At 43.2% G+C, this 9326-nt stretch overlaps 1 long non-coding RNA gene across 2 annotated transcripts in view; it reads right to left on the reverse strand.

The window, feature by feature from the left end:
- LOC104145485 (uncharacterized) overlaps window positions 1-7773 on the reverse strand; it is a 99199-nt gene extending 91426 nt beyond the window's left edge. For both annotated transcript variants that reach the window (XR_011137772.1, XR_694341.2), the window contains exons 1-3: window positions 7395-7773; window positions 6619-6845; window positions 5367-5525 (exon numbers count right to left, since the gene is read on the reverse strand). This is a non-coding gene — a long non-coding RNA (uncharacterized lncRNA). The remainder of the gene's footprint in view (window positions 1-5366; window positions 5526-6618; window positions 6846-7394) is intronic.
- Between the last annotated feature and the right edge of the window lie 1553 nt (window positions 7774-9326).

A 9326-nucleotide genomic window follows, 5' to 3' on the forward strand; every position in this document is an offset into this window, starting at 1 on the left:
CTGTCTCTTCAGCAGGTGATTTTCCCCACTGTTTCGATACAGTTAACAGTAAGTTAACCAGTAAGTTCCTGACATCCTCAATGGTAGGGTTTGCCTTTATTGAATTAAAAGCTCCTTTTAAAAACAGCCTATTTATTTTTGCTTTTGCTGCTCTTCTCATGAAAAAAAAAAAAAGGCCTTAATACCACTGCTAATTGTGAAAAGCTAATACAGGCTTCTGTCACACATGATTTCACAGATCACCACATTTCTGACATTTAGAGTGGAATTTAGAGGCTTTCTGAGCAAGAATTTGTACACAAGCTTCCTTATTTGATCCAGGTCTAAATGCCTAGCAGAGGGAGTTCTTAGAGATTGCAGAAGAGGAATGAGGTCATTAGTGGAAGCTTCCAAACAAAGCTGGCTCCAGTTTTTAAATTTTTTAAATATAGAACAAATCCACAAACTCCAGTGGGTGTAAATCCAGCCTAGTTCTTAGTATAAATTATCTCAAGAAACGTTAGGGAAATAAAGTTTTCAAATAGACCACATCTGGCACACCAAAGCAAGCTGGGCACAAAGGACTATTTCCAGGGATTTCAACATCCATACTTTGCCTCCCCATCTCCATTTAGCTGACTGTGGCATATCTATGTGCGTCCTTGCCCTAGAGCAATAACCGTTCTCAGGAGCCTATGGGATGTATTTCTGCCAAGAGCCCGTTCAGACTTATCTACAGAAAGACTGAACCAAGCCTCTCAAACTCTGGCGCAGCTGAAAGCTCAGGTCTGTGGGAAACAGTAGGAGCTCTAGGTTAGCCAGGAGGCTACATCCAGACTGGAAACAGAGAGGAGAGGATTATTATAAAACAGCCATCACAGGGTTAACAGCACAGCCCAGAAATACTTTGGGATAATGCCATGCACCAAACCTCCTTTCCTTCCTGTTTATTCAGCAGGAGTTCCCCCCCCTGCACACTGCTATTATGATGCAGTTGAAATAAAAATAGCCTGCTCCCTGCAATTCTCTGGATCGGCTTTGGCTGGGCAGGGCTTTTGTGCAGGAAGGCGGATGGAACAGGGAGGAGAGGGATTTATCTGAGAAATCCCTTTGTGAGCCTTGCCACCTCGGGCAAACGCAGTCTCCTGGGTATTTGCACCAGTGTCACAACGCTCCCTGTTCAAGGTCTGAACGTTTTGCCAGCTGTTACAAGAGTCTTGTTTTCTTGCTTGCTTGCTCCCCCCACAATCCTCCAGTGCAGTGGGATGATTTATGCTAATCCTGCTTTTGCTGGTGACAAAGAAACACCACCATTAGGCACTGTGATAAAGCTATGATCCCGTTTAAACCACAACACACACTACACTAAACTCATATAGGACTTTTCTCATCTTTAGCCACGTAAAAAAAATAGGAAACAAGGCTGACACAACTGTTTAGGGTTCCTCTACATTCAGCAAAGAGAGCTAGCGAGCTTCATAAGGCAACGAGTCACATTTTTCTTAGACACCCTGCTGAGAATGATAATGATTTTTCTCTGGAGATATGAATAGATTAACACCCTTCCCAGTCCCTGGTAACTACCAAGTCCCATCTGTAAGTCCCTCCCAACTGACACAATCTTCCTAGGAATTTCCTCTTCTCCCTGTCACATGCAGCTATAAAACAGGGAAACAGCTGTCAGTGACAGCAGCATTCGAAACGTCAGAGACTGTGTTTAGCTCTAGAACCAGAATTCAACATTTTGATGACCTAAATGGACCTGTACAGTTTATAAATGTGTAGTCCAAACTCTTTCTAATAAAAGTATCTGAAACACCGTAGAGCCTAAGTCTCACCAAAAGTCAAGGAGATCTCAGTTCTCAATTTCATAAGCTGATCTGTCAGCAATGGTTAGGTCTATATGTTACTTAGATACTTCTGCAAATATTACAACTATTGTAATGAGCTACATAGCAGGAATGTAGGTCATTCCCAGAAATCTCTGTCCAGTCCTGATGTCTACATGTCAAAGTAGATACTGACAAAAAAGCTACAAGAACAATCCAAAGTCTTGCAAACTTTCCTTTTAATAAAAGATGCTTAAGAAATCTCATTGGTTATTGCAATAGACAGCGATTTGATCACAGCTTCATTTGGGAAAGATTTCCAATATTATATGTTTCTTTATGTCTGGCAGACAAAAGACCTAATGCCGTTTAATCACTGCAAGCTAAAATTAAACAGAATCAGGCCTACAGTAAAGATACAGATTTTTAAAAAGTAGGGTGATTGACCACTAAGGCAGTGATTGGTTATCTGCCAATTAAAACTATCTGATTAATAACATTAATTTTTCTATAGACACACTGAAGCTCAACTGCCAGCTTGATAGAGAAATAATTACTAGGCAAGTTTGATTGTCCATGCTATTTGGAGAGGACAGTAGTTGGCCTCTTTTCTTCCCAGAGGTACAACAGCCTCTCTGCCTCTGTCTTTAGGGCTATCTTTAGACATTCTCCCCACATATTCTTAGAAGATGGAAAAGAACAGAAAAGAACACGTGGGCATAAAGTTTAGAAATATCTGAGTCTGTGACAGCTAACCCATGAGCTGGTAACTGTCTGTTGTTTTTCTGCTGCAGAGTGCAGCAGGGTATTTGATACAACCTGCAACAAAGAGATGCTTTGCTTCTTTGATATGGCAGTGACCAGAAGAGGTGAGTATTTGCGGTAGTTATGACACCACAGTACTTCCTCCTTTTCCCAACAGTAAAATACATAGTCCATAAGAGAACAGACCATCAGAAAAATAAGTTTTGGTTGGCATCTCAAAAGTTGCACCAGCTGACAATAAAAGAGAGTATAGTAATTCTACTAGTCTTCGAACAATGGAGGAGATACAAAAAGTTACTTCTTATCTGGAGTTCTGGTTTTCCTACCTGCAAAGGAATTGAGAACTATATCCAGGCTGCCAAAAAGAAAACCGCGCCAGGTGCACCACTCTCACTACCCTGTTTGTACTGGAGCAGTGCTACCGTGTTTCAGACATGACCCAGACCACACAGGGCTAGCTGCTCTACTAGTAGCAAACAAAAAGACGTCCCTGCCCCCAATCCAATGTACACACAGCTGGTAAAGGCATATCAGGCAGTACACACCTACATAGCTTAAAAATACTGTAAGCATGCAAAGGAGGACACAGTCAAGAAAAATAGGTGGAGATTTACAGAAAGGTTCTTTGTAGTGTTCTACGCTGAGAAATTCTCACAGAAAGGTACAGGATTAATTATAATGAGTCTGTTGGCAGAACGAAAACATCTTCCTCCAGCTAAACGATTGGATAATCAGACTCGTATGATTGCCTTTGGCGTGCTGACTCACCAGAGGGCAGCAGCTTTCCAGATGTGATGTCAGCCTGTAGAAATGCAAGACGTCCCTCTTGCTCTCCTAGTAGGACCGTCCCTTTACGTACTATACCCTGATGTCAGCAATCTTATTTTGTACGCTTGGCTGGTAATCTAAACCCTGCAATATTCTGGGATAACAGCAAGTCAGGTCAGGTATCTGATACATAGTAAGTCACAGTTCAACCTTTCTGTATGTCTGTGGTATCAAAACAATTTCCTGCAATTAGTCTGCAACGAGTAACAAGTCTAGGGTGATTGGCTCCTGCATACACAGATGCACTTTTCTGTCTCCCCACAGCAAACTGAAAATATTTTAGGAAAGAAGCTTCACTTTAGTGGCTAAATCCACTGAGGGCAGGCCCTCTCATTTTGTGCTTTTAAGTGAAGGAAGGAGAAAAGTACAGTTATTTTCTACTAAAGCAGGCAGAAACTAACTTTTCCAAATATTTCAATATTGGATCTGACTTTGGAAAAAGAGCCTCTCCTTCTACTAATAATAAAATGAAGGGATTTAGCTGTCCTTACAAAGCCAGGAGATAGCCTAATAGACAAGACACTGTAGGGAGAAAAGAAGGGAACAGTCGAGAACATTAACTTTTCTCCTCTGCAGCTGAGTGCAGATGTGCAGATAAATATTCATGACAGCCTCTCTGCCCTCTGCTCCCAGTACTCTCAGCTCATGATCCTGACCACTGTAGGAGCAGGCACCAGCGGCACACCATCCCCAGCCACCGACGGACACCCTCTGGCCTGTGTCCTTACCTCCCCCGAGTCCCATGTACTTCCAGCGGCAGAGTCTGATGAGACCCTGGCAGGGAGAAAGTCTGGCATACTGTGTATCTCTGTGCATCTCTGGATAAGTGTCTCTGCAGCTAATCTTAGTCCAGAGCTCTACTCCCTTTCCTGTGCCCCCATTTCCCATGTCAAAATTAGAATAATATTTCCCTTTATTTGGAATCATATTAGGAGTTTGTGAGAGCCTCTAGAAACTTTTCTAGGAGGCATTGTATTATGTGTACCATGCAACAAAATAAAACAAAACAAAACAAAAAAAGGAGGAAACTTCATCACAGTGGTATTTCTGTTCTGGCTGGCTGGCTTCTGGGTGGCCTGGTGTAATATCAATGCCTAGAAACTTTCAGCATAGACTTTATGGTGTCATTTGGTATTAAACTAGAGATAAACTGACTGCAGACTTAAGGTCCGAATCCATTTCCATTCCAGCTCACTGTTTGCACTGGGGAGAAGATGGGGTCTGGAATTTACCACAAGCGGAGTGAAGAAAACATCTTTCACACCCATCCACCCACCCCAAGCGGAGCCTGCCAAGGCAGCACGCAGGACATGCTTCCCCTCAGCAGCGACCAAGACTGTGCACAGAAACGTGGCGTAGCTACGGCTTAGTCTGAGAGAGCAAATCAAAAATCTCTCATGGATATTTTAGATATCTTTGCCCAGGTCAGTGTTCCCGGGAAGGTGAAAGAAGTTGTAACAAACATTATGGGAATGCAAAGTCTTATCAAAAATCCCCATCAAGAGACTATAAGAATTTGTCAAGTAGCAGGGAAGTGTGCCACACATGCGAGGGACCGCAGGCTTGAGAACTGTGGATTCATAGCAACATTTTCAAAGTATAAAAACCCTCTCCACTCACTCTTTGCACTTGAGATCAAACTTCTCAAAGATTGTTAAGTGCTTGGTTTTGTGTGGAAATACCAACTCAAAACAGAAATTATGATTTCTGTAAAACAGAGGGGACTTCCAACTCCTGCCAGCAGATACCACTTGGAGATTAATTGTTTGGAGTTTAAAAATGTATTTGGGGCTACTTAAACTAGAGCAGAAGTCCCGGGTTAAATCATAAGCCTATTATGTTAGTCACTGTACACATACACACAGTCAGGGAAAGACAGGCCCTGCCCTAAATCATTCGCTATCTAAATATACTAGACAAACAAATGATGGGAAAGGAGGGACACGGAGAGGTGAAACAACTTACATAAGGTCTCACAGCAGCCAGCAGCAGAGGGGGAGCTGGGTCTCAGGCTCCGACGGGTCCAGCTTGTCCCTCCATGGTAATCAGTGCTCTCCAGCTTTTCCCCTTCCCAAAGGCTCCACTCTTCTCGTTGTTGATATAAATCTCTGGAGCAAGACGAGCCTAGAAGTGATGACAGTACAGAACAAGAAATGCTGACTGGGAAGGGATGCAACTCCTCCGGCATCTCTGGGTAAACACCAGCTGCCTGTGGGAAACGGTTTGAAGCGGCTTGTGAAAAGTATCTATACGCGCTGCATCCAGCTCAGGGCAGCAGCCACAGTTGAGGCCTTCCTCAGCGACCCAGGGGACACAGCAAGGGCACTCATGGCTCCCCCCAAGAGGTGGGAGGTCAGGACTAGCCTTGAGCACGTTCCCTGGCCCGTGCCCGCAGTGCCCACAGAGGCGGTGGCAGTGGTGGCACACTCCTGGAGGCACTGCACAGCTGCCCTCCCGCCTCTCCGGGGAAACACATTCCTGCAGAGCACTCGGCCTTCTCAGGCTGTTATCAGATGGACTCCCACTAGCAAGTGGGGAAAAAATAATAAAACAAGGCTGAAGTTTTCTACATGGGGAAAATACCTTTTCTGTTTCTTAAGGAAAGGCCCTCCAGTCTACCAAGGGTTTTCTGGCTAAGCTCCAGCAGGCAGAAAAAGACTGCTCTGCACTGAGGCGCTCCCTTCAGCCCAGTTCATATTTGCAGATACAGTCTTCAGGAGCGAGGGTTAGAATCCTACTTTCCTTTTAAAAGCATTGGTCTCCAGTAATCCCTTCATGTGCTGGGTTAAATTCATCAGGGCTGACATGCTGATCTTCAGTTACCACCTCAGATCACTCTTTGTCCTCTTTAACTGAAATTTCATTTAATTCAAACCTGCAGAAAAGGTCCTAACAAAATCAGTCAAATTATTTGTTCCTTCCCTGGCTTTTTTCAAGCTCCAATGGGATCTTCGACAAATATTGCAAAAAAGATAAACCAGGATAGTAAAAAACACTGTTTGGATAAGCAAACATATCTAACCCAGTTCAGGTCACCTGGAAATGTATTTTTGCCTGAAGTGTTGGGTTTTTTTTTCCTTTCAAAATCTGTGGAAGGGAATTAACAATGATGTAGTCAAGTCGATATTTAACTGCTGTAAACTGTGGAGAACTTCAGAGAACTTTCATAAAATCTATCCTTCCAGCTGTCCCTCTTAAGCACCAAGATATTACTCACCCTGAGGAAGGGTGGCGCAGAAGACTCGTGAAATTCAGGCTGAACGAGTGTGAAGGGAAGTGGGCAGGGAGGAACCACACTAATTATTTGTATGAGCTGCAGCCTCGCAAATTAATTCTGGGTGCAGGAGAAAGACGTTCTTCCACAGCTCCCAGCCGAAAGGGGCACCCTGCAGACAGCAGCTGTTCTCTGAAGGACAGCAGCCAGCGGTGGGGACAGGCAAAATCCTAGGATATGAACACAACGAAGAGCTGGTGAAAGCTGCTGATGCCTGAGGGGAGTGCGTAAGGCTTCACGAGACATATTTTGGAAAGAGCTCCCTCTCTGTGGTGGGGTGACAGGGCTACGTTTCGGAGAGCATGAAGCACCCTTGCAGGTGGACTTGGTTTCTGCTCCGGCTCCCTAGTGACTTTCAGAGGAAGGCACTGGGTGCTGAGCAGGTCTGTTTTTCTAGAAAAAGGAAAAGCCTTTCAACACCCACCCTCCCAATACCACAGTGCCTTTAACAGATAATTTTATTACTGAAGTCTAAACCCTAGCACCTGCAAGCCCACTGCTGTATTTTTATCACGGCACTTAAAGCTGCGGTCCCTGGAGGCATCAGGGGAGCAGGTCCAGTGGTGGCCCTGAGGTTTCCTCCAAGCCCTTCCTTCATCTCTCACCAAGTCTGCAGGATCTCCCTTCCCCATTCGCCCTTCCCAGTGCGGCACCACCCAGATGCACCGCTGTTGTCTGTGACAGCTCATGCTCCCTCGCAGGTGTTTTGCCTCTCTCACCTTACTTGTCTTGGGCTAGTCACTACACTGCTCCTGTTGTTTTTGTGTCTGCTGCAGAGTTAGAGAAAAAGCAAGTAAGAAGCCACGGAATCAGTTAGACTTCACTATTTCTTCATCATCATTTGCATAGCAACTCTTCATTAAAGCTTACACAGCATTGTCCCTTGGAGCTCAGCCCATAATATTTACACAGCCTCTTTGATACAAGAAGATCCATTTAACAACAAAAACCTAAGCTACAAAGAGCCCTCTTTCAGAAGTGATCATCATCATGTAGGTATATGTTTTGTGCATAATGCCAATTCTCAGAGACTTGATAGCTTCCTCAGAGGAAAAAAAAAAAGAAAAAACAGTTTAGATCAGCAGCCTTGTGTCTTCCTGGAACCTGACTGGAATTCAGATATTGTTTGACTTTTTCTCTCCCACGGCATGCGCTTGATCTTATAATACTTTCAGAACCCAGAGCAAATAAAATACTGCAAGTTAAACATTACATAAGCCAGATGTACCCATTACCATGACTTCAAAACAGCTGCTCAGAAGAACTTAGATCTGTCTGATCCCCATCCTGTAAGCAAATATTCTAATGAGGAATTAAGAGTCACCAATCTGTATCACAGCTCGCTTTCCTAATAGTTCACCTGCTAGCTCTGTGAAGATTTCTGAATATAACAACACTCCTAGCCACTCCTACAGTTTCTCCCCACTTCCCCCCCCACCGCCATCTGAGAAGCCCAAAACATTTGACATCTGTTCATTATTTACCCAGTGCAATATACTTGGCAAGCACAGCCAATGCTGCTCGTTTCTCCGCAAGAGTAAACCAAGGCACAGAGAGGCTGACCCTCACAGCCAGTGTTAATGGCTTACATGGCACTAAGACAATTTATGCCAGATAATGATATATCCAGGGATGTTAAATTAGTTGCCAGGGTGATGAAACAAGTCAACAGCAGAGCCCATAACAGGCCTAAGACATCCTAGTGCTGATTAGCCATCTGCTGACCACACAAGCCCTGCAGTCTGGCCACTGGCAACACCCACACCCCAGGAGAAAATACTATAGGAAGGAGATTTATCATTAGAAGTTTTAAGAGAACTTTTGTTGCTTATTTGAAAATAAAAAAAAAAAAAAACACTGGCCCACATGTAGGTATGTAATCAACATATATTTAATAAAGAGATCTCAAAATTCCAAACTTAAAAATAAGATGTTTGTTTTCAAAATTATCTACTTACTAATATCCCCTAAACTGAATTTCCTAAGTGCAAATATAAAACAATGAAGTAGAAATTCAAAGTTTTTTTATTTCAAAATTTTTTGAATTTCTAAGTGTAGATGAGTTACCGCAGGCCCCATCAAAATCGATGCCAGAATCTACCAGTTGTTTCAGTGAGGTCAGCATTTCACCCAAAACATTTATTTGAATTTCTGCAGAAAATAGCTGAGGACAAGCATTCCAAAAATGGCAGCATTGCTTGCTTTTACAGTTTAAGGGTGAGGGGCAGATTTTTTTTTTTTAAGCTTGACAAAGTCTAGCACATGCTGGCCTTGACCTTATAGCTTTCTCAGTGCCGTACTAAAGCAGTCTAATATATTTTCTTGTAAAAGAATGCCATCTTGCATAAAGTAGAAGTCAGTAGGAGCACCCCTTTGGAAACAACTTAACGCTTCCTTGGCAATGGCTTTGCATCTAAGTTTTAGACAAATTGTTCAAAGCTGGTAAGAGAGAATTAAGCTTAAAGTAACCCCTACACCTTTTAATGAAAAGGATCTCTGGCATATTTTATCCCACAAGGATTCATGTTATCATATCTTCCCTAACCTTTTTTTTTTTTTTAAGTTTTATTCTTCTTCCTTTGTTGTCCTCAGAACTATACTTCAAGATAGCGTGGCACTAACTCTTCAATGAGAATTCAGTTTCCTGAGCC

This window comes from Struthio camelus, chromosome Z (genome assembly GCF_040807025.1).
Source record: "Struthio camelus isolate bStrCam1 chromosome Z, bStrCam1.hap1, whole genome shotgun sequence".
Lineage (NCBI taxonomy): Eukaryota > Metazoa > Chordata > Aves > Struthioniformes > Struthionidae > Struthio > Struthio camelus.